Genomic DNA, 14,535 nt, shown 5'->3' with positions numbered 1-14,535 from the left:
GTGTCAGTGGGGGAATTGGCATTCAAACCGTGGTTTCCCTGTTTCCTAGTCTTTTGCTGTAACCCCTAGGTCACTCTTCTCGAATTGATTTACACATCACAAGAATATTGAATTTTAGGAGAGGCGACCGTGATTTTTCAGTTTAATTATGAAAATGTTAGGGTGGGGGGAAGAGGAGAGCCTATGGGGTCCATGCGCTAGATCTTTTAAGTACCTAAGCATTGCCTCTAGTGACCATTCCTTATATTTACTATTTCTTGCCGCTTCCCGCTGATCTCACCTTTAGATCTTAGACGGGATTTTGGCTTCTACTTCCAGCAGTCGTCGTAACATTTTGCAGCAGTACTGAGTGCTTTCAACAAGACCAAACCCCGCTGTTCTCTGCGAGGAGGCGAAATGATCTTCAGTTAACACAATTTAATGCAGCGGGGCTGCATTCATTGACGTGCAGGTTTCAATGCACTTCTTTCTCTCCTCTGACACATGTGCTGGCTCACTGTGCCATGGATTAAATCTCATTTTATGATTTTGGGCAAAATAAAAAAAAAAAAAGAACACATTAAGGAAAAGGAAAGGAAGATTTTAAAAAAGTGATATTTTTAAACAAAATGCTGGAAACCTTTCACATTCAAAGTTAATATTTCCCTTAAGGCCTCACCTATCATCTCGTTTTCCTCCCCAAGCCTAGATATCGTTACCAGATCTATTTTTTCAAAGTAGAAATGAAAATGAACAGGCAGCTGTGGACAGGATTGTAAAACAGGACACATCAGAGCGCTCTGTGATGAGGAACATTTCAAAGGAAACCGTTCAAGGAAAAGCTGGTTCCTTCAGGAATCTCCACCTCTTTTTTTTGCAGTAAAGTGGAATAAGTTTACATCCATTATAAGCAAACTCTCATGGAGATTTGAACAGATAGGAACAAATAAACCTTGAAAGCAAGTCTGGGCTTCTTCATGCAGGAGCGGCACGCGAGATTTGAGATGGAGACTCCAGTCTGACGATGTCCTTCCGGCTTTCCCCACTGCCGAAGGCCATGGCGCATGGGTTGCCTGGGCAACGCCATCTGGGATTGAAAAGGGGGAGGGGAGGGGAAATGGAAGATAAATGCAGATGAGGAGAAACGTGTAGCTCTACTCCGGAACATTTTGTCTAATCTTCAAGATCTGGTACCACACTGCACCTGCTTGAGGTTCATCTCAAACTGCTTTTGCTTCTTATAAATTCTTAATTCCTTTACCGCGCCCCTGCTAACTATTAAGGCAGACATGATATTAAAAATGCGGGATATCTCCTTTTTCATAATTGAGCTGGCAGCTATAACAAGCAAAAGTAAGGTTCTCCTTTCTCAGGCAGCTTTTTTAGTTTTAATACCCCAGGCGAAACCAAAGTTTATATTTTTTTTTAAAAGATAATTCCTTTCTTTCTTCTACCTTATGGAAAAATATCTGGGGCTGCCTATATTAGTGCCATCAAATGTCTGCGCTAGCCAAATATGACTCATCATTCAACTCTGAAAAGTGACTTCAAGAAAGACTATTAGAAAAAAAATAGGAAAATAACTGTTAACGTGGACAGTTTTTCAACGATTTTACCCAGGTAAATCCATAGGGAGTTTTCCTTTGAAATGTGCATGCAGGCCCCTGGATAGAATGTTCCCATGGACCTCCAAGCCCCACTCATAATTTTAAAAAAATTGCCCCAACAATATCATAAACAAACGGACAAAAATCTAAGACTCAAAAAGACAAACCGGAATGAAGAAGAGAGCCAGCAAAGGTGATATTTTTGAGACCTTATATGATTCTCCAATGCTATAAAAATATATAAAGAAAAATTTAATATTTATATCTATATATCTATCTGTATCTGAATCTATCTATATATTTCTAGAGAGAGAGAGACTGTTTCCACTACCATTTGAGGTGGCTTCAAACAGAATAACAAAATAACATCAGCAGAAGCAGAAAGCCGTCACCAAGTGGAATTCCATCTTTTATAGGAATTGGTGTTAAATATCTATGTTTGTTATTTTAAATATTTAAAGCTTATGTTATCCAAAGTTCTAGGTGGGGTACAAACATAATCTAAAATATACAAATTCAAAAACACAACTGTGGGGAGGAAGGTCTTGCAAGACTTCAGATTTTTTTTCTTTTCATCTTCATCATCATCGTTTTATTTCTGACGCACTTTTCCACCAAGAGAGTTCAAAGTGAGTTACAGACAATTAGGTTAAGGCAGATAAATTGAGTAAATCATAAGGCAGGTGTTGGAACAGTCCATATAGTTCAAACAAACAGAATCATATTCAATAGGTGACGGTATACTTCATTAGCGCTTAAATACAAGGTCTGGCAAGTTCGTAATTGCATATAGACCTCATATAGACCTAGCATTCGAAATCAGTGGGTGGTTCCGAAGGCTGCCTCAAACAACCAGATCTTTACCAATTTTCTGAAGGTCAGGATATCAGGGACATGCTTGATGGGGGGGGGGGGGGGGGGAAGGGAGATTCATAGGGTTGAGGAAGCACCTGCAAGGATGCTTCTCATCTTGGTGATGAGATCATAAGGCAGCCTAAGACGGTGATCATAGTGAGTGTGATGGCACATAGGGGGTGAGAGAGCTGAGGAGGTAAGTGGAAATTAGGTCTCTGAAGGATTTATAGGTCAGAGTAAGGATCCTGAATTTAGTGCAGTATAGTGTTGTTAGCCCACCCAGACTTTTCAAGACTAGGGTAATTCAGTCAAACCTGTGTACCCTCATTATCAAACAGACTGCAGCATTTTGTATCAGCTGCAAGGAGCAGCCTAGGTTCTCAGGGATTCCGGCATACAGAGAGTTACAGTAGCCTAGGCAAGTGATAACAGTGGCCCAAATAGCTGTGATGAAAGCTGAATCTTCAAGCAGTGGGCATAGGTGGCAGAGTTGACAGAGGTGGAAATTGGAAAAATGCAATTTTGGCTATGGTATGGGCCTGGGCTTTGATGGTAAATTGGGAAAAGCCTAGATTCTGAACAAGTCACTATATAAAGGGTATCTGATGTCCACTGTTTGCCATTTTCTGTCTGTTTGCCTGGCCACTATTCTTCAGATGTCTGCAGCGCTTATTCCAACAAGGATATCAATATATATAATGGGTGTCATATTCAGCCACTGGCCAGCTTGCAGAGTTAACCAGATAAACTCATCTGGCTAACTTTCAGGATATTCAGTGGCATGGCTATACCATTAAATATATCCGACCATCTTAAAGTTAGCTGGTAACTTTATCAGGCTAATTTTAGGGCTATTCTACGACAGATATGTTATCTAACTCTGAATATTGGAGTTAGCTGGATAACTTATCTGGCTAAATTCACTCCACTCCAGACTACCCTCAGAACATTCCCACATTATTCGGTTTCATTTTAGACACATAAGTTATCTGGCTAAACTTTAGCCTGATAAGTGGCTGAAATATTAAAAAGTTGGCATTTAGCCGGATAACTCACAAATGCAGCTGAATATGAACCCTGCTGTGTTCAGGTACCTGGCAGTAGCATCTGTTGGGGACTAGTGGTGTGTGCATGTATGTGCCAGTCTGCATGCACACCCAGCCGGCCTCTCAGCTGTTCTGCCAGGAAGCACTTTTAGCCAAACCGCAAAGAGAAATTATTCCTAACCCTGCACCCAGAAGACACTGGAGAGAGAGAGTCAGTGGCACAGGCTGAAAGGAAGATCAGGCATTGGCCTCCAGCCTGTGCCTGGAGAAATCAGAGGTGCAGGTCGACATGCCTAGATAACAGTGATCTACACAAGCCCCTAAACGGATCAAACAATTGTGTGCATGCATGTGGACCACAGGTCTAAGACCACGGTAAGTGTAAGGAGATCGGATTGGGGAGGAGGGTAGGAGGATAATCCTAACTCTGTCTCTTAAGGTATATTGTTAACGTTCCAAGGAATAATGTGGGTCACAAAGATTATCATGATCTGTGTTACTCTGTTTTAATCCATTCATTTGCATGCAAAAACAGCTCATTAATGAGGCATGTAAATGTTTTAACATAAATAAATAAATATTCTTTTACCTGCATTGGGCATTTTTTGTTTTGTTGAGGGATTCAATGAACATTTCTTTGCTTTGCTTTGGATTTGTAGGGGTTTTTCATTTTCTTTATCATTTACATTGTTTTGTTTCATTTATTCAAAATGAAATTTAAAAAAAACAGAATGACCCGCAAGCCCTCCTCCCAGCCTCTCACGCCACATCTTAACCCATCTGTGGGACTTCATGGGAAGGAGTCACTCAGTCGACCTGAGCCCATAGTGGCGCTGGCGCCTGCCTTAGGTTGACTGCCCTTGTCTTGTGATGGTGATGGTGATGGTGGTTGCAGGTTTGCCTGGTCTGTTTTCTTAAAGAAGGTGGCTGGCATCCCACTGGGGAGCTCAGCTTGGAGAAATGCTCCACAATCCATTTTTTTCTGCCTCTTGTTGGAGGTGAATACCCCTTGATGGAGCTGGGCTCTGCTGGGGAGGGGAGGGGAGGGGGTTAGGTGCAGTGACTTGGCATTGTCTGCTGAATCCGGCTGGTGCTGGGCGCTTCCAGCCCTATGGCCACAGCAGGGAGCGGGAGAGAGGCCGAGGCCTGTCATCAGATTTTTACTTCTGGGGGGCCCACTTTCAGAAGGGGCCCAGAGCAGATTGCAGAGTTGGAGCGGGGCACGGACGACAGTGAGAACACTGTAGGACAGCCCCCGCTATAGAAGAAGGATGCAGCAAGAGTGTTTGGAGATGAGGGCGGCAGTGTGAGCGCGTGCCCACAAACCAGAAGTGAGTCAGTTTGTGGAAGACTAGAGCAGGCAGGAGAGGAGGCAGGCAGCTCCCTCTGCTGCCACAAGCTTCCCAATGAGAGAGAGGGGGGTTGGGACCCGCTAGTCTCAGCACATCGGCCGCACAGAGTGTTGGAAGGCAGGCAGAGTGTCGAAGGTCTGGAGCGGGGCGCAAATTCTCAAAAGACGTAAAGCTGGTATGTCACAAGTCAGGCGACATGTAGATGAGGTCTTGCTGTACCAGGGTGATGTCTGCCTAGGTTTGTAGTAAGGATTACTAGTGCAGCAGCTCAACTTACTTCATCTGACAAATTGCAGCCGTGACTAAAGAAAATGTTTGACACTTTCAGCCCCAAAAGATTTTATGGAATAAACTATAAATTTAAAATAGGAAAAAGGAAATCTTATAATTGTTCTTGCGTGGTAACCCCATAGGATTGTTTGTTTTTTCTTTGGGGTGAAATGTACCAAACCAGCTGGGTGGGGGATATCTTGCCCTCATGTTCTGACTTGTTAAGTGTGGGTTAAATAGTTATCAGATAATAGAAGGACCAGGGGGCACTCCATGAAGTTAGCAAGTAGCACATTTAAAACAAATCAGAGAAACTTCATTATTTTCAATGCACAATTAAGCTCTGGAATTCATTACCAGAAGATGGTTAAGGCAGTTAGCTTAACTAGGTTTAAAAAGGTTTTGGACAAGTTTGTGGTGGAGAAATCCATAAATTGCTATTAGTCAAGATGACTTAGGGAATAGCCACTGATTGATTATTATTGGCATTAGTAGCATGGGATCTAATTGATGTTTGGGTACTTGCCAGGTACTTATATCCTGGATTGGGCACTGCTGGAAACAGGATGCTGGGCTTGATGGACCCTCGGTCTGACTCAGTATGAGAACGTCTTATGTTCTTATGTAGTATCACAAAATGACCGCTGGTGGCACTTTAAAGTGCTTTTGGAAGAAAAATATGTATGCTCCTTAACAGTTTGGGACTATCGTGTTGGTGGATTCTAGAGAGCAGGCAGTACAAGAGGGGAAGATTTTGGCAGATTTTTGCCTTTTCCTTCCCTGCCCTCTCCCTTATAGGGTGAGGATTAGAGATCTTCAGTTATATAATCGTCTGGAGTACACAAGCTTGAGACTTGGGAGGCCCAGGCTTCCTCCATGGGACCTTGCAGAGGCTCTGCCCTGAAGAGGAGAGACCTGAGGCCGCAAAGAAGTGGAATCTGTCCCCCTTCATGGTTGGCCTGGAACAGAGAGGTAATGGAGTGGCAAGGAGTGGCAAGGAGTGGGTTCTTCCCCCTCCCCCCAAGGGAACTGCCATATAGCCAACAGGAGAAGTACAGGAGTGGGGTGAGTTAACTATTTGGGGAACTATCCTAGAGCATTCTTGATGTGTGGGGTCTGGGGAACATAGTACAGAAGGAAAGGAAAGGTTTCCTCTTCCCTCAGAGGAGCTTTCTATAGCATTGGTGTTAAGAAGCCAGTGGTCAGAGTGTGGAGTGGTGTTGTCCTCCTCCTGAGGAATTACCCCAAACTTTAGAGCAGGATGCTCAAAAGGGGGCAAAGCCTGTGTTCTCGAGTAGGATGAATCACACTGAGGTATTGCCCCAAAGTGTCCTTGTCTTGGGAAGCCAGCACTGAAGGATGGTAATGTGGAGAGCTGGGTTGCGTGGGGTGAATAGAGGCATGGGAAAAGTGATGGTGTATTGTAATGTCATGGAATTTTGTGCTTTTGTGTATGGTGCTCCTTGGATGAGAATGCTGATATGGGCATGCCTGAAGGAAAAAAAAACAGCCCTCCCTTAGGGCCAAAGGAGAGAAGTGGCAGTGGACAGAATATCTGGTCAACTGTAATTATGATTGGTTATGGAAGCCCCTGATTTTCTGTTGTGTCCAGTACGGTTTGGAACATCTCCTCCTTGTAAATAGTTCTTGGCTGGCTGGATATTCCAGAAAAAAAAAATAAAGCTGGAGTTTGGTTTTGGAATTTGGTGCAAAGTGTCAGTATCCATTACTGAGCCAGCCTGAGCTTATGGATGTAGTCAGAGGTCATGAAGGGGAATGAGGAGATGTCCTCCCTGTCGATATAGAAAAAAAGAGCAAAGGAGAGTGTGGTTAAAGCATGCTGTCCCCATCAGGTCGACTTCAACGTCTGTACGACTACCTTTAAAGAACCCACTCAAAAGATGGAAGGGATAAGCCTTAAAAAAACAGGGAATCCTCCACTCCCTGATCATTTTATGTTTTCCTTCAGGGCCGGGGCAGATTGGCTTATCAGGGCTTCGGGCATGCCCCGGTGGGCTGGTCAGGCCAGTCACATGGTTGCGGGGCTAACTTGTGAGGGCTTCCTGCAGTCAGGGCATCGTTAGCACTGGGTACGTTCGAGACTCAGCCACAGCTTCCATTTATCTATGTTTAAGCCCCAACAATTCCTCTGAAGGAGTAGAAGGAGGCCGCTGTCAGCCGGGCCGCATAGGCTGATGTGAAGAGGCAGCTGTCAGCCGGGCCACGCGGAAGAAAAGAAGAAGCCGCTTTCCTGTCAGCTTATGACAACACTTGGGATCAGAGGCTCATTATTCTTTAAAGCAAACATGAAAAAATAGTAATTTATTAATAACAGATGCGTTGACATAGGAAAGAGAACCCGATGACGAGAAATGCAGATGCATTGTTACACTTCGTAAAAAGGGATGAGCACAGAAAAAAAATTGATTTGGTTCTTTTTTTTTTTTTGTTCAGTTAGCAATTTTTATTCATTTTATTTGTTCTGGTTCCCAGCTCAATTCTTTTATTTTGTTATTTCATTTCATTCATTTCCATTAAAATCAATGGTTTCCTGGGCACAATATTCAAAGATATCCAGTTATCTAACATTTGCATGTGATGAGCGCTTTTAGTTTTGTGACACATTGGACACACGTTGTGGATGCACTAATCCCCTTATAGCAGAAGAGGCAGTGGATGCGCCTCCAAAACACATGTCAAACAGTGCACTCGGCCCCAATATGACTGCGGTGTCTTTTTGCTGTTTTCTGGTTGGTACTACAGCAGTGCATGTAATACACGTTTAAGTGATATTTTTACCTTAGAACACTGAATATTCTTTTTCATGTACAATCTGTTACTGTAAATGCATATTTTTAATTCATTTGTGGGAAGGGTGGGAGCAGGAGTGTGTGCAAGGCTGTAAGCTTCGCCTATGACACCTAATACGCTCGCACCAGCTCTGGCTGCAGTGGTTCCACAAGAGAGAAAGCAGGATTCTATCTGGAGCTGTGCTACTTGGGTAGGTGGCTGTCCCCAGTCTTGGCCAGGGCATACTTTTCTTTTTATAAACCCAGAGAACAATTAGGGGGTCACTTCTTGTCCCCTGGAGTTGGTAGACAGAGCAGAGCCTGGGGGAACCATAAAAGCAGTAAACTGTGTAGCCTGCTGTCATTGGGATTGCACTAGAGTGGTGGGAGGGTTGTAGAGAAGTGGAAGCAAGCTACAGGCACAGGTCAGAAGAGGGTAAGCCAGGAGAAAGTGCCTATGCAGTGTTGGGGAGACTTCTGTCTGAGGTGACTGGACTGAGCTGTGAGAGAAGCAGCTGGCTCTGGAACCAGTGGGTCTCTTAGAGAATGGGGTTGGGAAAGGGAGGGGGCCGCTGCAGATTGGGGAAGTGCTGGCAGCAAGCAAGAACTTTACATCATGATGCAGCAGTTCTGGACTGGCGGCACTCACTATCGGGCCGATACAGTAAAGTCTGCGGGAGAGCGGACGAACACCCGCTCTCCCGGCGCACGCACCGGCCCTTCGCTGGTGCGCGCGATTCTCTATTTAAATTAGGTGACGTGGTAGATCCGGGTAAAAGGAGGCGCTAGGGACACTAGCGCCTCCCTAGCACCTCCTTTTTGACAGGAGTGGCGGCTGTCAGCGGGTTTGACAGCCGACGCTCAATTTTGCTGGCGTCGGTTCTCGAGCCCGCTGACAGCCTCGGGCTCGGAAACCGGACGCCGGCAAAATTGAGCGTCTGGTTTTCGGCCCGACAGCCGCGGGCCGAATTCAAATTTTTTTTTTTTTTTTACTTTTTTTACTTTTCGGGACCTCTGACTTAATATCGCTATGATATTAAGTCGGAATAAATTAGCGCCGACCCAATTTCTGAAAGTAAAATATGCGGCTTGGCTGCACATTTTACTTTCTGTATCCCGCGCGCATACCTAATAGGGCCATCAACATGCATTTGCATGTTGAGGGAGCTATTAGGTGCTGCGAGTTGGACGCGCGTTTTCCTCCCCTTACTGAATAAGGGGTAAGGGAAAACGCGCGTCCAAGAGCAGGCTGAACTGTATCGGCCTGTATGTGAGCACATAAGCAGCAGCACAATAGTAGCATGTCAGAAAGAGTGTTTGTGTGTCTGTATCTGAGAGAGTGAGAGACACACTCACCCATACACACTTTGTCTGTGAGAGAGTGTATGTGGGTATCTTTGTCTTTGACACAGACAGACACACACACTCTCAGTGTTAATGTGTACGTGCCAATAAAGTTTATGAGCTCTAAAAAATCTGTTTGTGACTTAGCATGTGTGTCTGACACTGACTGGCAGCAGGGCCAGTGTGTTCCATTAGGCGAAGTAGGTGGTCATCTAGGATGTCAACCATTAGGGGGCACCAAAGAGCAGCCGTGTGGGGCCACGAGCAGAGCCTATCCCACTCATGATAGAGAAAAGTAGAGACTTGGCGGGTCACGAGCAGTGCCCATCCTGCTCGCAGTCCAGAGAGGCACAACCCCAGCGGCACACGAGCAGTGTCTCAGCAAATGAGGTAGGAGTCGGGGCCAGGGCCAGGACCGGGGGGTGGGGGGAGCGGGCGCAAGGCAGAAAGCTCACCTAGGATACCTAATACCCTTGCACCGGCCAGGGCTGGCAGTGTCATTACTTGCAGCTGGTTCAAGAGCCAGACCAGGAATCTAGAATATTTCTCTATAAGAGATATAAGCAGATGTGTAGGGGATCCAACCAATTTGCATGGATGAAACGGGGGCTGCAGTTCTGCTCACCCATGGTTTCTAGAATGTGTTCAATCTTTTTAGTTATTTAGGAAAGATGAAGTTTATTTTGGAGATATTTTGGCTCAATTCTGCTGGGTTCCAGGGCTGACGGTGGTTTTGGGAGCTGTTGACACACGTGCTGCAGGAAAAGTGCATGAAGGCATCAGATACCCCATGGGCCAGTTTTGAAAAATTCCCCAGAGCCAATATCTTCCTGCAATTCATCCCTGGTCAGGGTGTTTCATTTGTTTAACCGAATAATGCTTTGAAAACATCTTTTTGTAACGTGACAATTTTTTACAGTTTTCCGCGCCATTATTTTATTAAAAAAAAAGAAATGAGACAATTTTGCTAACATCATCTTGTCAGCTTGAAATTAAGCAGTTTTGTACTTCATGTGATCAATCTATGATATCTTGCTAACAAAATACTGATACATGCTCTTTTCTAGTCAGTTCACAGGGCCTGAACTGTGGGTGACAACCTTTCATCCCAGTCTGGGGGAAAACGAGGTGGTAGTAATGGAACAGGATAGCAGTGGCTTTTGCTGTGGGGAGGGAGAGGATGGGGAGAGGGGTAGGGGATTGTGTAGGGAGTTATCTTAATGAGGTGTTGTATAAATACAACATTTTTCAAGAGAGTGGGAAAAGTCAAACCTGGCTACAATGAAGCAGTCTCTCACACCTCCTGACACAATCGCACTGGGGGGCATTTCTGCCTAATCCGCTTACAGATATGCATTGCAGTGCTGGGTTTTTAGAGCACTTCAAAGCAGCATTGCTCACATTATTGCCATACCTATTTTTTCTTGGCTTTCTTTTTTTTTTTTTTTAATACTGACATTTGATCTCAATTGAGATATCACACCGGTTTACATTCAGGTACTGTAGGTATTTCTCTATTCCCAGAGGGCTTACAATCTAACGGGCCGATACAGTAAGGAGCGGTAGGAAGAGCTGCATTAGTGCCAGGCGCACCCGCGTTTGCCACACGCACAGTCCGGCTCACCTACCGCTCGATACTGTATTAAAATGGCATGCAAAAGCAAGCCGCGTCCAGGTAGAGAGTCCATCAAGCTAGGTTGAGAGAACATTACCCAAATCTCATCTTGGAGTGAGTTTCCTCACTCCGAAGGTCATCAAATCTTCACAAGAGACCACTGTTCTGTTTGTACGTCTCACTTTGAATGTCAAAGTGGCCCCTAACCCCCTACACTAATACCTAAACCTCACCTCGAGTTACTAGGTGGGTCTACCATAGGGATACAAATACCTATCTAGGGAGATCACATTATGGCTAGTCTCTCTCTCTCTCTCTCTCTCTCTCTCTCTCTCCAGGAATTACAAGGTAATTAGCACTAAACTGAATATTTGCATAAACCACACCCCTTTTGCTATCACTTGCAATACTTATCACATTTTGATAAATCTAGGTCTAAGTTACCTACAGCACCAGCACTTGCAAATCTCTTTGCTCAACATATCTTCCGCCTGCTTCCATTGCACATTGCCTCAGACCAAGGCCCCCAGTTCACGGCAAAATATTGGAGAGCCTTCTGCTGGAAATTCGGGGTTCAACTAGACCTTACAATGATCTTTCACCCCCAAGGAAATGGCCAAGCCGAGCGCACTAATCAAACGTTAAAGGCCTTCCTCCGTGTCTTTGTGGGGGATCTCCAGGATGACTGGGTAACACTATTGCCCTGGGCAGAGTTCTCTTACAACCGCCACAGACATTCTGCCACCAACTTGTCTCCCTTCCAGGTGGTCTACAGGAAGACCCTTAGACCTCCCTTGCCCCTGCCTCTGATGGTACCGTCTCCTGCAGTGCAACTTACAGCACAACATTTGTGCGACCTTTGGGGTTCCACCCAAGAGAAACGCCGCTTGGCGGCGGCTAAGGCAAAGAAGTATGCCAACAGGCTACGGCGTCCGGCGCCTGTTTTTCTCCCAGGGGATAAAGTGTGGTTGAGCACCAGAAACATCCAATTGTGGACTCATTCCATGCGCCTGGCCCCCAGGTATATTGGTCCGTTTGCTGTGGCCGAGCGAGTAGGTGCGGTATCCTACTGGCTACGACTACCATCCACCCTGAGGATTCACAATGTCTTCCATGTGTCTCTCCTCAAGTCTGTGGTTCTATCTAAATTCCACGATAAATCTCCTGCACCTGCCAACACGTCTGCTGACCAAGATGTCATCTATCAGGTGAAGGACGTTCTGGATGTACGGTTCCACCATCGCAGATGGGAGTACCTTCTCTCCTGGGAGGGTTACGGCCCCGAGGAGAATTCGTGGGAGCAGTCCTCACACATCCTGGACAAGAACCTGCTTCGCCAGTTCCTTTTGGACCATCCTGCAAAGCCCAAGCCTCCAGGAAGGGGGCATAGGAGGAGGGGTACTGTTACGGTCCCAGGCCATGCCCCGGTCCCTCCACTTACCTCGTGAATGGCCCGGGCCGCTGCAACAATCCCTCAGACCTGCACGACGCTGACCACGGTGCACTCTCCTCGAGGGAGACGTCGTCGATGCTCCGTGGCTGGCCACGCCCCCTAGGCACACGCGCTCGCAGGGGCTCAGCTCTTAAAGGGGCCAGCGTGGGAAACTCAGCCCTGCCCTGGGATCATGTCAGACACTCACAGGGTATATAACCCTGCATCTGGATCTCTTCCCTGCCTTGCAACAAGGTTCACTCTCTGCTGAGAGCTACTAGTTGCTGTTCCGACTCCTGGCTTCTGACTCCTGGCTTCCGACTCCTGGCTTCTGACTCCTGGCTATGACTTCGGCTCGTCAATTGGCTTCTGACTTCAGCTTCCGCCCCTTGGCTTTGTCTTCGGCTTCCGACTCCTGGCTTTTGACTTCGGCTCGTCCACTGGCTTCTGACCGCTCATCATCCAGGTATCCAGTTCTGCGCCTTCCAGGAGGTCTCGTCTAAGTCCCAGTGGCTCGGGTCCTCACGGGCTCCTCCCGGGGGACCGCGGACTTCCAAGGGTGAAGTCCTACTTGACCTCCTGGCTCTGGCTTCTTCACTTGACTCTCTCTGGGACTTCTCTTCGGATCCTCGGCCGCAGAGGATCACGCCTAAGTCCAAGAGGCCCGGATCCTCACGGGCTCCTCCTGGGGCGACCTCGGGCTTCCGGTGATGAAGATTCTTCAAGACCCCTCTCCTGTACTGCCTTCCGGCTTTGACGTCCACTGTGGGCCTCCCCTCAGTGAGTCACCAACTGTCCGAGCCAGCCCAAGGGTTCACGAGTTCAACAACACTGCCACACTGGGTCTATGGGTGCTGGGCTAATTTATCATAGGGATGGTGTCTCTAATGTCACATCTGTGGCTCATGAAAATTGTTTCCATGAGGAATAGCATGTGGATCTATACAAAAGGACAGAACTATGAATTCAGCACTGAACATCCATGTGAGTTGTTGTTTGGTGTGCCTCTAGTCCAGGGATTCTCAAACTTAGTCTTCAATGACCACAAACAGATCTGTTTTTCAGGGCAACCACCTGTCTTAGATTATATATAGGCAAATATATCTAATGAAAAATTCCTTGAGGCCAATTTTCAAAGCAATGTCTGCAGACAAAAGTGTTTTACCCAAACTCTGAAAATTGGTGAAGAAACATGCGGACTGTAACCACATTGAGAGGAGGCCATTGCATTTTCAAATCTATGCACCTATTTTTCAAGCAAATTTAGGGCACTTCGCCTTCCACTACAAACTTAGGGCCTGATTTGCTAAGTCTTTTCCCCCATTTCTGTGTCTATGGGAAAAAAGCTTAGTTAATCTGCCCCTTATGATTGTAAACCCTCTGGGAACAGGGAAAATACATACTGAACCTGAATGTAACTCACATTAAGAGAACACTTAACACTTATCCTGATTGCCCTTCATTGGCTCCCAATTGAATCACGCAGTCAGTTTAAAGTCCTTTGCATTTTACATAAAGTACTATATGGAGACCAAAACGATTGGCTAAAAGCTACCATACGATTACCGTACATACCCCACAGAGAAATCTGAGATCAGCAAACAAAGGCCTTTTGACCATCCCGTCAGTAAGCTCAGCTAGGCTATGCCAAGTACGAGAGAGGGCAGTGTCATTAGGAGGTCCGAAATTGTGGAATTGAGATTGCAAGCTGGTTTTAAAGTTTTTAAAAGAGAATTCAAAACCTGTCTCTTTAACAAAGCCTATATGAAATCTGGCTAAGTCTGTTTTTAACTAGATAATCTCTAATATTGTATTTTACTACTTTTATACTGTATGCAACATTATTGAGAGAGACTGTTCTAGCAAAGCAGATCGTGGAGCTATATGAGACTGATGGTAAAACTAACTTATACTCTTATCTTACTTTTATTTTGTTCTTTTATTCTAACACTGGTTCCTGTTTTAATAGTATTTTTACATAACACTATTCTTATTAGCTTTTATCTGTTATTTTATTTGCTTGTTTTACACTATCACTATGTATTTATGTTCTTAATTTTGTAAACCTTTGTGACGGTATAACTGAATGATGGTATAAAAAATCTGTTAAATTAAAAAAAAAAGAAAAAACTAACAATGGAAAAGGCATAAAATAAAATCTAAAATAAATCAGTAAAAATACCGGGCCCTTTATTTAACTAGCAGATAGCCGAATATGTAAGACTTATCCAGCTATCTAGCAGCCG

This window comes from Rhinatrema bivittatum, chromosome 4 (assembly GCF_901001135.1).
Source record: "Rhinatrema bivittatum chromosome 4, aRhiBiv1.1, whole genome shotgun sequence".
NCBI classification, from domain to species: domain Eukaryota; kingdom Metazoa; phylum Chordata; class Amphibia; order Gymnophiona; family Rhinatrematidae; genus Rhinatrema; species Rhinatrema bivittatum.
Note: the sequence above shows the minus strand (reverse complement) of the source record.